The following is a 15,614-nucleotide window of genomic DNA, read 5'->3' on the forward strand; positions in this document are numbered from 1 at the left end:
GGCTCAGCCCCGGCGCTCTCCCCCGATGATCCCCCCCCCCCCAATATTTAATGCCTCCCCTCCCCATCACTTTCCCCTCGCGACGACTCCCACCCCCGCTTGACGATTCCCCCTTACCACGACCCCCCCCCCCCCCCGGTATTTAAGCCTTATTGATCCCCTCTATATTTAACCCTTCAGGGTTCCCCCCTTACGACGGTGTGTCCCCCCCCAATATTTAACCCTTGATCATTTCCCCCTTCCAATGATCCCCTCAATATTTAACCCTTAAGAATTCCCCCTTGCGGCGACTCCCCCCAACATTTAATCTTTGACGACGTCCCCCTTGGGATGGTCCCCCCCATATTTAACCCTTAATGATGTCACCCTTGCCATGGTCCCCCCAATATTTAACCCTTAACGACGTGCCCCTTGGGACGGTGCCCCCCATATTTAACCCTTAATGATGTCACCCTTGCCATGGTCCCCCCAATATTTAAGCCTTAATGATGTCCCCCTTGCGATGGTCCCCCAATATTTAACCCGATGTCCCCCTTGGGATGGTCCCCCAATATTTAACCCTTAATGATGTCCCCCTTGCAATGGTTCCCGAAATATTTAACCCTTAATGGCTCCCCCTTGACATGGTCCCCCCAATATTTAACCCTTACTGATGTCACCCTTGAGATGGTCCTCCCGACATTTAACCCTTAACGATGCCCCCCCTTGGAACGATCCCCCCAATATCTAAGCCTTAATGATTCCACCCCCTTGCGATGATCCCCACGCTGTATTTAACCCTTACAATAACCCCCCCCGACACTTAACCTCAGATGACTTCCCCCTTGTAATGACTCCCCCTCCCAAGATCCACCCCCCCCAACATTTAACCCTTAACATTTGCCCCCGCAGTAATTTCTTCCTCGCGAGAATTACCCCCAATGATTACTCCCCCCCCACAAGATACATCCCCCGATGATTTTTTCCCCCTTCAATGATTTACCCCCCCCACTAATTTGCCCCGGGCAATCATTGCCCCCCCCCCCCCAATAATTTACCCCCTCTGCTGATTTGCCCCTCTTTTGCTACTTACTCCTCGCAATGGTTTACCCTCCCCGCAATGCTTGGACCCCCCCATTTCCCCCCTTGCAGCTCCTTTCCCCCCTCCCATTACTCCCCTGCTCCCAATGATTTACCCCGCTGCAATGATTTGCCCCTTCAGTGATTTACCCCCCCCCCGAAGGATCTACCCCCTGCAATGATGTGGCCTTTTGCAGTTACACACCCCCCCCCCCAATTATTTGCCCGCTTGCATTATTTCCCCCCCAGCAATTCTTTGCTCCCAGTGATTTGCCCCTTGCGATGATTTACCCTCTGCCCCCCAATATTTTTTCGGGTTTGTTATATTCCACTTATCGCCAATATTTTTTTTTTTTTGGGGGGACACACACGACACGCTGACTGTCCTGACCCCCCCCCCCCCCCCGGTGCTTTCCAGGACAGGGGGGATCAGGGCCGGGGGACCCCCCGCTTTATCCGAGGTGCGTTTCCACCCCAGACACTGCTTCGCACGGGAGGCTGCTCTAACCCCCCCACCCCCCCCACCCCAGCCCCCCCCCCGCCAGCCCAGCGGCGGAGGCACAGGCAGGTATCCGGGCTGCCTGGTTACAGGCACTTTTTGCAAAGCATTTGCTTCAGATTACAGGAAAAACAAAAGTTCATTGAGTTCCCCCCCCCTTCTCCTTCGCCACCCCCCCACCCCCCAGCCCCCCCGCCCCGCGCCCCCCTTCAGCCTCCCCAGCTGCTCTGAGCCTGGTGCCCGGTGGGACGGAGCGCAGGGAGGGGCTGAAGGATCCCCCCCCCCCCCCGGCCGCAGCGGCTTGGGGCTGGGGGGGGGGGGTCCCCGCCTTCTTTTGGGGTGACCCAGGACTGGGATCCCTCCCCCCGCATCCTTGGGTACCCCCGGGGCAGGGAGCGACGTCCCCTCCCTCCCCGCTGCAGCACCCGCGTGTCCCGGGGCCACAACGCGAGGCAAGGGGGGGGTCCCGGCGCAGAGACCCCCCCCCCCCCCACTCCATCCCATCCCCGCGTATCCCGGCGAAGGGAGTTTCCATCACCACCCCGCCGGGGCATCCCGGTGGAGAGAGACCCCCCCCCCTCCCCGTGTGCGAGGAGACACACCCCCCCCCCAAGGCACCCCACCCTCCCGGTGCCGGACACCTTCCCCCCCCCCCTTTCCCCCGGTGCGGACCAGCAGCCCCCCCCCACTCTCCCCCTACCCGGCTCCGCATTCACTCTTTGCCCTTTGGCCCCACCCGGTGGCGGCCGGCGGTACTGCAGGCGCCCGAGCGCAGGTGCCCGCGGAGCCCGCAGCGCCCCGCATCACCCCCCCCCCCCCCCGGCGGGCTGCTTCCCTGGCTCGGCCCGAAGCGCCTTCCCAACGTGTCCCCCTGAAACCCCTTCCCGAAGCAGCTTCCCAAAGCAACTTCCCAAAGCGGCTCCCAAAGGCACCTTCCCAAAGCACCTTCCTAAAACACCTTCCCAAAGCATTTTCCCAAAGCATCTTCCTAAAACACCTTCTCAAAGTGCCTCCCAAAGGCACCTTCCCGAAGTGCCTCATGCATCCTGAAGCACCTTCCTGAAACACTTTCCCAAAGCGTCCTCTCAAAGTGTTTTCCCAAAGAACCTTCCAAAGCACCTTCCCTAAGCAGCCTCCTAAAACGCTTACTCAAAGTGCCTCCCAAAGGCACCTTCCCAAAGCACCTTCCTAAAACACCTTCCCAAAGCATCTTCCCAAAGCACCTTCCCAAAGCACTTTGCTAAAACACCTCTTTAAAGCGTCCTTTTAAAACACCTCCTCAAAGCATCCTTCTAAAACACCTTCTCAAAGTGCCTCACACCATCCTGAAGCACCTTCCTAAAACACCTTCCAAAGTGTTTTCCCAAAGCACCTTCCCAAAGCATCCTCCTAAAGCACCTTCCCAAAGCATTTTCCTAAAGTTTGTTCCCAAAGCACCTTCACACCTTCCCAAAGCATTTTCCCAAAGCACGGTCCTAAAACACCTTCCCAAAGCATCCTCCTAAAACACCTTCCCAAAGCATCCTCCTAAAACACCTTCTCAAAGTGCCTCCCAAAGGCACCTTCCCAAAGTGCCTCATGCATCCTGAAGCACCTTCCTGAAACACTTTCCAAAGCACCTTCCCAAAGCATCCTCCTAAAACACCTTCTCAAGTGCCTCCTAAAGCACCTTCTCAAAGTGCCTCACACCATCCTGAAGCACCTTCATAAAAAACATTCCCAAAACATCTTCCTAAAGCATTTTCCCAAAGCGTTCTCCCAAAGCACCTTCCTAAAATACCTTCCCCAAGCATCCTCCTAAAACACCTTCTCAAAGCGCCTCCTAAAGGCACCTTCCCAAAGTGCCTCCTAAAACACCTTCTCAAAGTGCCTCCCAAAATCACCCCTCCTGAAGTGCCTCATGCATCCTGAAGCACCTTCCTAAAACACCTTCCCAAAGCATCCTCCTAAAACACCTTCTCAAAGTGCCTCCTAAAGCACCTTCTCAAAGTGCCTCACACCATCCTGAAGCACCTTCATAAAAAACATTCCCAAAAACATCTTCCTAAAGCATTTTCCCAAAGCGTTCTCCCAAAGCACCTTCCTAAAATACCTTCCCCAAGCATCCTCCTAAAACACCTTCTCAAAGCGCCTCCTAAAGGCACCTTCCCAAAGTGCCTCCTAAAACACCTTCTCAAAGTGCCTCCCAAAATCACCCTCCTGAAGTGCCTCATGCATCCTGAAGCACCTTCCTAAAACACCTTCCCAAAGCATCCTCCTAAAACACCTTCTCAAAGTGCCTCCTAAAGCACCTTCTCAAAGTGCCTCACACCATCCTGAAGCACCTTCATAAAAAACATTCCCAAAACATCTTCCTAAAGCATTTTCCCAAAGCGTTATCCCAAAGCACCTTCCTAAAATACCTTCCCCAAGCATCCTCCTAAAACACCTTCTCAAAGCGCCTCCTAAAGGCACCTTCCCAAAGTGCCTCCTAAAACACCTTCTCAAAGTGCCTCCCAAAATCACCCTCCTGAAGTGCCTCATGCATCCTGAGGCACCTTCCTAAAACACCTTCCCAAAGCATCCTCCTAAAACACCTTCTCAAAGCACCTCCTAAAGCACCTTCTCAAAGCACCTCCTAAAGCACCCTCTCCAAGTGCCTCCTAAAGCACCTTCTCAAAGTTCCTCACGCCATCCTGAAGCACCTTCCTAAAACACCTTCCCAAAGCGTTTTCCCAAAGCACCTTCCCAAAGCATCCTCCTAAAGCACCTTCCTCCCAAAAGCACCTTCCCAAACTGCCCCACTCCGTCCCCAAAACACCTTCCCGAGCAGCTTCCTCCACACCCCCTCCTCCGAATTCCTCCTGCCATACCCCCCAGTGTCCCCTGCCCACTCCTTACCCTGGGATCCCCCCCCAGCCCCCGTAGCCCTGGCTTCAGCCCTGGATCCCACCAGCCAGCCCACCCGCACGCGTTGGTGGGCTCAGATCCCCCCAGCTAAGCAGGGAAAATGGAGGAAGGGGGTGGCTCAGTTCTCCCCTTGCCCCCCCAGATCCATGTGGAACATCTCCGGGGAGGTGACAGCCAGCGCGACGCCGGGCTCAGCGTCAGACCCGAGCTGGGGGGGTGGCAAAAGGACATTTAAGAGCAGCACATCCATCACCAGCAGCTTCGCTTCAGCCCCCGATGGCGGCACCCGCCACGGAAAACACCCCAGGAACCCCCAAACCGTGGGGCCCACCAGCAGAGAGGGAGGACTTGTCTGCCTCGCTCTCCTCCTTCCCTTTCCCGATGGAAAAACCATTCCCAAGCTGCTCTCACCGCTCCCCCCCCCCAAAAAAAAGCCACCACGGCGTGTTTGAGCAGAGCTCATGTCCCGAAACATCTCCCACCGCTTCCTAAGTGCGTGAAGATGCTTCTTTGCGGGGTGGGGAGTGGGACAAAATTTGGCCACCAGCACGTATTTATCGTAAGGCTCCTCCCAGTGGGGAAAATTCAGAGGCGAAGGGGAAAAGCCTAAAAAAAATTCATGTTTCTTTTTTAGGGGTTTCTTGGTTTTTTGGCAGAATTCCCCCCTCCGGAGCTAAACCCACGGGAGTCCAGAGAGAAAATGGCTTTTCCGAGGGGGATGGCAGAGGTCGCTGGGACGCAGCCACGGCTCTGCCCAGGCGCTCCCAACCTCTGCTGTCACCTGGGTAGTTTTATCATCATCATCATCATCATCATCATCACCATCCGCAAACAGAGCCAGAATCCCGTGAAATCGCAAGCGGCGTGGAGCAGGCAATGGGGGAGCCATCATTCACCAGGAGGACAGGGGTGATGGCACCAGCAGGACCAACGGGTCCGACCAGCACCCAACGGGTGCTGCTCCCGCCCGGAACGGCCGAGCACGAGGGATTCCCCGGCCCGGGATGTGGCTGAGCCCGACAGCAGCAGCGGGTTCGGGGCTCGGCGCTGCCGGCCCCCCCATCCCGGGGTTCAACCCTGCTTTCCCCGCGAGGTCGGGCCCCGGAGTCCAATTCTCCACCATGAACGGTGATCGTGAACTTTCCTCCTTCTTCCCTCGCCAGGAAAAAGCCGGAAAACTCAGCGCCAAGAGGGAAAAACCCACCCCTGGCAAAGCTCCCCCGCTGACCGATGCTGCTCTGCGCCCTACAGCACCGAATTTCTCTTTATTTCTTATTTTTTTCCCCCAAAATTTAATGGGTTTTGACGCTCTCCCTGCAGCTCCTGAAAAACACCCAGCGCTCTTCGATTTATCGGAGCGAGCAGCAGAGCGTCCCGTCGGTTAAACGCGACGTCGTTACTGGGAGATCGTTACTGGGAGATCGTTACTGGGAGCTCGTTACTGGGAGCTCCTCGTTGGTGAACGTGGGGTCATTCTGCCTGTCCGGGCTCACCCCGGCTGCTCGGTTACAGGGGGGGTAACAGGGGATGCTCGCTCTGCTCCCCGCACACACAACCTCTCCCCGCGCATCTTCCACGGCCGCTGCCGTCCCCGGCAGAGCGAGCTGCAGCCGTCTCGGCCGCGCGGACGGAGCAGCCGCCCTGGAATAATCCCGGAGGCACCTCTAGGTAACATTTTATTTCAATTTTATTTCTTTTTTTCCCCCCCAAAGGGAGCAGTTGCTGCTGAGGTTTCCTTTCCTCGCTGTTGAACACTCGCTCGTGTCCCATCCCTTTTTTTAACGCATTGATTCTCCCCGTCCTTGTCGCCGCCAGCGCAGGCAAAACCCACCCGAAGGGGAACTGGGAGGAACTGGAAACGCACAAATGCAATTTTCAGTTCTCACGTCCCGCTCAAAGGCTGGCTCCAGCACGCTGCTCCCACATCGTGCACAGCGCACGACATTATCCCCATCCGGGTTTAAAAAATTGACTTTAAAAACTCCAAATCACCCAAATAACTTCAATTTCTGGGCCAGGACTCCCCGCTAACGATCTGCTACGCACGTCGCTATTTCTTTCCATCAGATCCCACATTTTATTTCTCGCGGGCGTTCATACTCTCCCCGCTGACAACCCTTTCACAGCTGATCTGATGACTTTTCTCAGAGCTCGGCCGCCTGCTCAGCACTCGCAGCTCGGGGCCGCTGCCACGGGCACCGCCAGACAGCCAGGACCCACGGCAGCTTCACGTCACGGAGAAATCCCACCTCCAGCTGCTTTGTAATTTACCCACTGTCCTTGCCAGGCTATTAATGGGGGCAAAAAAACCCACCCCAAACAATGTTTAATTTTTACCACCAAGCCTACAATGTCCTTTTGACCACCAAGCCTCCAATTTAATTTTTGCCACCAAATCTCCAGTTTATTTTTTGCCACCAAATCTCCAACGCAATTTCCGCCACCAAATCTCCAATTTAATTTTTGCCACCAAATCTCCAACGCAATTTCCGCCACCAAACCTCCAATTTCATTTTCGCCACCAAACCTCCAATTTCATTTTCCCCACCAAACCTCCAGCGTGCTTCTTGCCACCGAATCTCCAATTCGATTTTACCGCTTCGCGACAGGCTTTGCTCTGCTCGGAGCGGCGTTACGCCGCTTCCCCCACCCGGGAATAGGCCCCTGGTTCTGGCTTGTTTTAGGGCTTTGTTTTGCTTTGCTTTTATTTTTTTTTTGTTTTTAAACCAGGCGCCTTTCAAGCCCTGCAATGAAATTTCGAAGTTGTCATCGCTGTTTTTTTCACCCCTCGGATGAAAGCAAACAACAACAACCCCCTTGGGCTTGGAACAGATATTTCATGAGCGACCGGGTGCAGCTCCACAACACCAAACACCCCACTCAGCAACCGGCTCCTACGAGGAGGGGGAGGAAAAAAATAAGAATAAAATCCGTATTATTCGCGCCGCTTACCAAACCTCGAAGCCCAAGTTGACTTCAGCCGCCCCGAAGCCGCAGGTCCCGCACACCGCTCCCCACGCCAGGGAAACCCGGAGCGTTTTATAGCATCAAAGCTGGGGTGGTCCCCGCCCACAGGGTGCTGCCTGAAAAATGAGTATTCATAAGCATTTAGGGACGATGACAACGTAAAGCTTCCCCCGTGCTCCCCCAAGCCCCCGGCTGCCGCCTGCCCGCCCGCGTCGCCGGCCGGGCCCCCTCCGTCCCCCTTCTTCCTCTCCTCCACCACCCCGCTGCAAAACCCCTGGGTTTTATTTAAAATGCTCCAAAGGGGTCTCGAATATTGTCTCCCCCACTCACATCCCTTGCAGGAGCAGCTCGTGGGGGGGGGGGGGGGGTTCTTTTTCTTCTTCTTTTTGTCAATTTTTCCCTTCCTTTTACTTTTTCTTTCTTGTCTTTCTTCTTTTTTTTCTCTTCTTTTTCCCTTTTTTCTCTTCTTTTTCTTCTTTTTCCTTTTTTCTCTTCTTTTTCTTCCTTTTTTTCTCTTTTCCCTTTTTTATCTTCTTTTTTTTCCTTTTTTATCTCCTTTTTTCTCTTTTTTCCCTTTTTTCTCTTCTTTTTCTTCTTTTTCCTTTTTTCTCTTCTTTTTCCTCTCTTTTCCTTTTGTCTCTTTTCTTTTTTCCCTTTCTCTTCTTTTTCTTCTTTTTTCCTTTTTTCCCTTCTTTTTCTTCTTTTTTCCTTTTTTCTCTTCTTTTTCTTCTTTTTCCCTTTTTTCTCTTCTTTTTCCTCTCTTTTCCTTTTGTCTCTTTTCTTTTTTCCCTTTCTCTTCTTTTTCTTCTTTTTTCCTTTTTTCTCTTCTTTTTCTTCTTTTTCCCTTTTTTCTCTTCTTTTTCTTCTTTTCCCTCTTTTCTCTTCTTTTTCTTCTTTTTTCCTTTTTTCTCTTTTTTTTCTTTCTTTTTTTTTTTTTTGTTGAAAAGCCTCGGAAACCAGAATGTTTCTGCAAAGAGTTTATCAAATTACATTTGGGGACAAAGAGCTAAAGTGCATTTTCTTGAAGGCTTGACAATTGGGGAGCCATCAAGGAAATGAAAAGAATGACAGAAAACCAAAGGCTTTTGTCAGATGGAGAAACGCCATCGAGAAAAGCCAGGCTTGGGGGGCCTTTATTTTTGTTTTGGTTGGGTTTCCTTTCGACTTTCTTTTCCCAGGTGTTAAAGTCGGGGCTGCGGGGAGGGCCAGGGAAAGGGAAGGAAAAGCCATTTGGTTTGGGGGGGGGGGGGGGGGCTTCAATGGGGGGTTTCTCCTCTCATTTTTTTAACAAGATGCCAGTGTTTAAAAGAAAAACGAAGCCCCTTTCGAAATGTGAAGCTGCCGAGATAATGACCGCGATCTCTCTAAGACTGGATGGGAACAGGTGAGATTTTTTTCCTCCTTTCTTGTTCCCATCCGTCTTTTGTTCAATCTGAGACCGAAGAGAGACAGAAACGCGATCATTTTGATATTCCCCTTTTTGTGCATATGCTTTCTCCCAAGGAAAAGAAACGCAGCTTCGTCCCACTCCAGGCACTATTTGAGGGGGTGGCTGCAGAGAGATATGTGAATAAAATAAACCCCAAATCCCTCAATTCATTTGTTTTACGTGTTATAAAGCGAGCAGCAGGGTGTCTGGGTCTGCTTGCAGCCTGCTCTCGGGGCTGAGCTCCGGACGGAAGATGCTCCAGGGACACCGGCGCAGCCCTCGGCCTTATCCCACCCCCAGCTTTATTCTCGATTTTTTTCCCCCAGGAGCCACCCTGCACGGCAACACCATTTTGCAGTCGCTCTCAGCCCCTTTCGACCTCCCCAAAAGCCACCCTGTCCCTCCATCCCTTCTCTGAACCCAAATGCCAGGGCAACAAGTCGGTCGCCAAAAAGCTCCGCTGCCCCTTGGGAGCATCCCGAATCCCAAATCCCGGGCAGGCATCCCCGTGGGAGCCCCGCTCGGGGGCATCGGCGGGGGCTGCACACAGCGAGTTTTGAGCTTCTGTTGGGCTTTTTTGCTCGATAAGGAACATTTTGGGTGTTTTCTCTCCCCTGCTTCAGAAAATAAGAAGATTTAAGCTCCTCAGCGGGTCAAATAAGCGGGGATGCCACTGCCTTTCCCTGCAAGCTGGCAATATTCTCTGTACACCAGGAATAATCTCAGGTATCCAGAGTCTTTCCTCAATATCTCCTGGTTTGACGTTTCTTGTCAAGAAGAGAAGACTCTTTTCCCCAGTGTCCTCCTTTTCTAAAAAATTTCTGTCTTGCTTTCTGGATCGCCTCCTATTTTATCTTCCTTTCTAGTACCTCTGGAAAACATTGCCCTGAAAAAAATCTGGTTTAAATGCCTCTCTGAAGACCCAACCCGCCGGTCCTGGCTGGTATTTATTCTCTTCTTCCTAAAAAACTTCCTTTTTTTGTATTCTGCTACCAGCAAAACCATCCTCCCAAATCTCAGCCCCTTTTTGAAAACCATCTGGCTTTTCCCCCGCCTGGGTCTTCGGCGAGCAGCGGATAATTACTCGAAAGGGCCGGGCTGCGAAGGCTTTTTGCATCGTTGCAAGAATACAGCCACTATTCTTCTACATGCCATGCAGCCTTTTAGAGAATTAAAAAGGCATAACGAGAAACATCTTACCCTGCTCGGAAGGAAAAATAAACTACGCTGAAGTTTCTCCGTTCATCTCCAAAGCAAATGCCCGGGTAATCGGAGACAGGGACCAGCGGCGAGGGAGGGAGCGAGGGGTACATCTGTGCGTGTTTTCAGGAGATGAGACTTTGAAGATGCTGCCGAAACACTATTTATATCCCAGACCTTTTAACACAAAACACTGTTGCTGAAGAGGCAACTTCCAGGACACGGTGAGGGGGAATGATTCAAAGTTTGCTCAGGAACCTCTTCCCAAACCCGGATTTTCCTCGCTGAAAACGCCGGGTGCACGTGCAGGGGGCTGGGATTTACACCGTTATCCTGGACTTTCAACCTCCTCTCCAAGCTAAAGCTCCCCACCACCTCCCTTTCCCCTCCCTGCTCCTGCCCCCTCTTCCAAACTCGTCCAAAACCCTTTGAAAATGAGTTTAAAAAAAATCCATAGAACGAGAGTGGTGGAAACCATCGGCTTTTGCACGGCAGCTCATGATTTTTATGGGCTGGAGCCAACCTGCACATCAACCTACCCACGGTGATGCCCCACTGCCGGCTCCCATCCCGCGTGTCCTGCCTGCTCTGCTTATTAAATCCCGCTGGGAAAAATAGGGAAGAAGTGGGGGGGAAGAAAAGAAAGAAAACCAAACAAGACCCAAATGAAAAACACATCAAGCCTCGATCGAGAGGAAGTTCAGTGTGGGATTCATTGTCTCCCCCAGCGCCAAAACGAAGGGCTCGGCTTGTGCCGGGCACAAAATCACAGAATCCCAGAATGTTCAGGGTTGGCAGGGCCCTCTGGGGGTCACCCAGCCCAACCCCCTGCCCAAGCAGGGTCACCCAGAGCAGGCTGCACAGCACCGCGGCCAGGCGGGGCTGGAATATCTCCAGAGAAGGAGACTCCACAGCCTCCCTGGGCAGCCTGGGCCAGGGCTCCGTCACCCTCAGAGGGAAGAAGTTCTTCCTCATCTTCAGCTGGAGCTTCCTCGGCTTCAGTTTGTGCCCGTTGCCCCTTGTCCTGTCGCTGGGCACCACTGGAAAGAGTCTGGTCCCGTCCTCCTGACCCCCACCCTGCAGATATTTAGAGGCATTTCGAAGGTCCCCTCGCAGCCTTCTCTTCTCCAGGCTGAACAAGCCCAGCTCCCTCAGCCTCTCCTCATAGCACAGATGCTCCAGTTCCCTCCTCATCCTCGTAGCCCTCCGTTGGACTCTCTCCAGTAGCTCTTCATCTTCCTTGAACTGGGAAGCCCAGCACTGGACACAGGACTCCAGATGGGGCCTCACTAGGGCAGAGCAGAGGGGAAGGAGAACCTCCCTCGCCCTGCTGCCCACACTACTCCTCATGCACCCCAGGATCCCATCGGCCTCTGGGCCCCCAGGGCACGCTGCTGGCTCATGGTCACCCTGTTGTCCCCCAGCACTCCCAGTCCCTCTCCACAGAGCTGCTCTCCAGCAGGTCCGTCCCAGCCTGTACTGGTGCCTGGGGTTGTTTCTCCCCAGATGCGGCCCAGCAGTGGAGAGGGGCTGCCTGCCGAGAAGATGCTTTCCTGTAGGACTCCCCCAAACCCCCTTTTCCCCTCCATACCTTTTAAAAACCTTTTTTCTTTTGGCAGAAATAGCCAAGGATGGCGGCCAGCTCCAGAGCTTGCCCACAGCTGGGGTGGTCAGGGTGTTCAGGGTGCTTGTGCCCGGTGGTTGGGGCACCCAGATTTTAGGGCACCCAGCAGAGCCCATGCCGGGTGAGGGGACCCCCCAGCTAACCCTGCACCCACCCAACCTGAGAAAAGCCTTAAACAGAGGGAAGGTGCTCTGGGATGGGGCCACCCCTTCGCTGCAGAGCGATGGGGTGAAGTCCCTGAGCACCCGCTGGTGGCACAGAGGGGGACCCTGGGTTGGAAACCTCACTTGGGGTTCCTGGGTTTACAACCTGGAGGTGCAGGAGGGTGCCCTCGGGCCAAATGACAGCGCTGGGAGCTCACCTGGCCTTGGGGACAAGAGGTGCCACCGAATAGCAGGACAGCGGAGGGATGGGATAAGACCAGGCTGGCATCCCAGTCAGGCACAAGTGATAGTTGAGATTTTTTTTTCAAAAATAAAAAAAAAAAAGCCACAAACCAGATCTTTATCCGCCATCAGAATTCAGCAATTTTCAATTTACTGTTTTTCGTAACAAAGCAGAAGGAAGGGACATCTTTCTTCTCTGTGTTCAGAAAACAGAGGGAGGTTTCTGAGAGAGGAAAGCTGTTGGGGAAGAGGAAGAAAACCGCATTTTTCAGAACAAGTCTTTCTAGTTTTGGGAAGTTCGGGGAAGTTTTCTGCTTCCCTCAAGGACACGTGGAACGAAGCTGAAAGCAACGCGGCTCATTCTCTTGCAAAAATGCTTTGAAGTAGCACCTATCTATGTCTTACAAACTGCTTATGTGATTTTATAACTAAAAGGAAACACAACGGCCCCACTGAAACCCACAGAATAATTCGGTATGCCACTCGTGGTGATGCTGGCTCCGACTACATCTCCATTCCCACCTGGAGTCCTACGTCCAGCTCTGGAGCCCCCAACATCAGAAGGACATGGATGGGTTGGAGCAGGGCCAGAGGAGGGCACGGAGATGATCCGAGGGCTGGAGCACCTCTCCTGCGAGGACAGGCTGAGGGAGCTGGGGCTGTTCAGCCTGGAGAAGAGAAGGCTCCGGGGGGACCTTACAGCAGCCTTCCAGTACCTGAAGGGGTCTACAGAAAGCATGGAGAGGGACTTTTCACAAGGGTGTGTAGTGATAGGACAAGGGGAAAGAGCTCTAAACTAAAAGAGGGCAGATTTAGATGAGATATAAGAAACAAATTCTTCACCGTGAGGGTGGTGAGGCCCTGGCCCAGGTTGCCCAGAGAAGCTGTGGCTGCCCCCTCTGTGGCAGGGTTCAAGGCCAGGTTGGATGGAGCTCTGAGCAACCTGGTCTGGTGGAAGATGTCCCTGCTCATGGCAGGGGGTAGGAACCAGATGATCTTCAAGGTCCATTCCAAGCCAAACCATTCTATGATCCTCCGATTCCTGAAAGACACAGCGATGGCTTCTCTAGCTCATCTTTAGGATCGCTGAGTTTCAAGGAGGTCTTCCCATTCTCCTTGCAGAATTCAGTTTTCTTTTAAGGAAAATGTCTTTAACATCAATCCATGCTCCCAGTTAAAAATCAGGGAAAGAAATTTATAACCAGTTCGAGCCATGCTCGGGTTTTCTGAGAAGGCAAAAGCCCTCTTCCTGCATAAAACAGCCCAGATTCATGATGGGAAGAGGAATTAGCAGCTTCTATAACAATCAGGTGCTTCATGGGGTGCCCCGTTGGGCTGGTTTGGGGGTACTGGTACAGGCTAACCGGGGGGCATCACCCCCCTTCTGCATCCCCTCCTCCTGTTTGCATGATGGCCAGAAAATCCACAAATGAGTATTAAACATCCAGGGTGACGAGGTCCCAGGAGAAAAACCTTTGCAACGGGGTTTTTCGAGGCCCGGGTGAAACCGTATCAAATGTCCGGAGCTGGCAAGCGGCGTGGGGAGGAAGTTGTTAACATTTTGGTGTGAGAAGGTACCTGCTCGTCCCTTCAGCCTCCGCCGTGCCCCTCGCCATTCAAGCCGGGCACGTGAACAGTTACGGTTAAGAGCACAAAACCTTTGCACAAAACACCGCAGAGTGACCCAGTAGCTAAAAGCTCGTTTGCATTCATTAACAGTCCCGAGCCAAGTTCAGAGCTATTACCGCAGACCTGCTCCCCCTCCTCCCCGTCCCCCTTACCTGCCCCGTGAAAGGTCCCTCTCTCCGGCTGAAGCTCAAGGGATCGTGCTGGGCTCGAGACCTATCAAGTGACAGAGAAAATAATTCGCTCTGAAAGAGGATGCATCCCCAGGGCCGGGCACTGAGGCCTCTGCAGAGGCGGCTCCGCACCGATTCGGGAGGGTTTGCTCCATCGGGAGAGACATAGATGTGTCCAAGTGCTACCAGCTCTCGCTGCTGCCCATGGAGCCGGGGAAGGGGGTGGGAATTCCCGGGATGAGGTGGAAAATAATCATGGATCATCATCTGCATGCTTCCCTGCCTTCTAAAGGGCAACGGTGTTTAAACCTAGGAGAGATGGGGCATCTCTGTTGGCATGAGTTTAGCACGCAAAGAGCAGGTTTGCATCTGCCTCCTGCAGGCATTCCCTGTCTCTCTTGAGGGTCTCCAGGAGAGATGAGATGCTCTCTGGGACACTCTCCCAGTGAGCTTTCCCCAGGAGAAGCTCCCCTCTCCCTCCAAGGGGACAACCCAGCAGTATCCCAGCAAGTCCTCCTTACTCTTGGTAGAAACTCTGCCCCCGAGGTTACCTTCATCACGAAATCAGTGCTCCAAAACCTCCTGCGTTTGGAGCCCAGCTAGGCACAGCCTCCTGCCCAGGAAGGCGAGGAGGAGGAGGATGAGGGCTCACGGGCAGTGACGCTGCAGGCAGCTCAGGGGGGTCACTGTCACAGCAGCCCCAAAGGATCCCGACGCACCACCAGCCATGAGCACCTTGGGTCTTCATTGCCAGTTTGCAACGTGGGTGTGCGCCGGAGGATGGACCCATGGACACCATGCTCCCCCAGGACGAGGGACCGGGATCGCTGCTGGCGGTCCCCACGCTGTACGATGCCCACATTACACAACGCCAAGGCCCGGAGATGGGCTGCCACTTACAGGGATGGATCTCGATGCTCAAAGCTGCTGTAAAATCTCCGGGGCGCTGGGACATCCCTCTCCATCTCGCTTTGTCTACCTCTCGCACTAGACGGTTCTCATTAAGCCCCGCCATTGATCTCCTGTCTTTAAAGGAAACAAGAAAGAAGGAACAAACCAAAAGGGATCCTCCTTCCTTCAGCCCAGGGGAACGAATCTGGCTTTAATTTCTTTTCCTTTTGTCATTCCAGTCGGGGATTTCACTTTAACGACGCTGCCTTCCCCATTCCTCTTCTTCTGCTCTTCGAGAAACAGGAAAGTACCCCCTCTGCTTTCTAAGTTTCCTCCCTTTGTTCTCCACGCCACTTCTCTGATTTATGAAAAGGACTTTTCTCTCCGGTTGGGAGTTGAGGACCCCCAGAAAGTGGTGGTCCCCACCTCGGAGTTCAGAAGAGCCGCTCTGCGGCTTGCTCTGATGTTTCTGACTGGCACTGAATATTTCTTCTCCGCTGGGAAGGTGCTGGAGGACCACACCTTTGGAGTCATCCTTTGGGAGGGGGTCTTCACAGTTATGCTACTGACTGGCTTTGATCTCCAGTAATGGGAGAAAATCCACTTCAGCACCCAGTACAATTCATAGCCAAACAGGTGGGAGGGGGTAGACAGACCAACCCACCCAGATTAGCCTCTCCAGGAGATTAAACCCTGCACCACAGTGCAGTAGAAGACCCAGGAGAGATGGTAAAAGTCACCTCCTTTCCCTGACCCGTGGGAAGACACAAATCACGGCGGTGCACGTGGAAGGTGTGAGAAGGAGCCTGTGCTGCTCCGAGGGAGCATGATGATCACACCAGGGAAAAAAAGCAGGATTTAGAGGTTAAGG

The sequence above is a fragment of the Opisthocomus hoazin genome, chromosome 5 (genome assembly GCF_030867145.1).
Source record: "Opisthocomus hoazin isolate bOpiHoa1 chromosome 5, bOpiHoa1.hap1, whole genome shotgun sequence".
Lineage (NCBI taxonomy): Eukaryota > Metazoa > Chordata > Aves > Opisthocomiformes > Opisthocomidae > Opisthocomus > Opisthocomus hoazin.